The 712-nt window shown below is 31.7% G+C and overlaps 1 non-coding gene across 1 annotated transcript; it reads right to left on the bottom strand.

Moving 5' to 3' along the window:
- Positions 1–266: 266 nt before the first annotated feature.
- Positions 267–339, bottom strand: TRNAG-UCC (transfer RNA glycine (anticodon UCC)). The gene has a single exon. It is a non-coding gene; the product is annotated as a tRNA-Gly (tRNA).
- Positions 340–712: the final 373 nt, after the last annotated feature.

The raw sequence follows: 712 nt of genomic DNA, 5'->3' as shown, positions 1-712 counted from the left end.
CCAAATGTGGCCCTTTTCAAACTTTGTATATGGTTTCTTTATATTACAGAAATTTAAAATTCTGATATAATGAGAATTATTGATCTTTTCTGTTTTTTAATCTGTCTTATTTAAGAAATGCTTACATTTTTAGATGTCTTAAAGACGTTTCTTCTACATTTTTTAAGTGTATTACAAGTTTTATTTTATTTATTTATTTTCCACAATTTATTTTTTTAATTTTTTCATTTTCTTTTTGGCTATGCCACATGGCTGTAGGATCTTAGTTCCCTGAGCAGGGATTGAACCCGTGACCCCTGCAGTGGAAGTGCAGAGTCCTAACCACTGGACCACCAGGGAATTCCCTACAAGTTTGATTTTATAAATTAGATATTTTATGCACTTGCAATTTATTTTTTGTATGATGTGAAGTATTGCTTTAGATTGTATTTTCCATAAGGAAAGCTAACTGCGTCACTATACCTTTTATTGAAGAGTCCGTCATTGCACAGGATTTGTATGCCATGCACACCAGGTACTGATTTCCGCATGTTCCTGAATGACTTTCTTGTCTCTCTAATTGATTCCCTTTACCTGTCAACTTCTAAGCCTCTGCCTTAACGTTTTAATTACCATAGTTTATAAAGTCTTAAGTCTAATAGGGCAAGCTATCTTGGTTCTTTTTTATTTTTTATAATCATTTTGGAAAATATTAGATAATTGCTTTTTCCAA

This window comes from Pseudorca crassidens, chromosome 14 (assembly GCF_039906515.1).
Source record: "Pseudorca crassidens isolate mPseCra1 chromosome 14, mPseCra1.hap1, whole genome shotgun sequence".
NCBI classification, from domain to species: Eukaryota; Metazoa; Chordata; class Mammalia; order Artiodactyla; family Delphinidae; genus Pseudorca; species Pseudorca crassidens.
The sequence above is the reverse complement of the archived record's forward strand: the minus strand, read 5'-3'. Positions and strand labels throughout refer to the sequence as shown.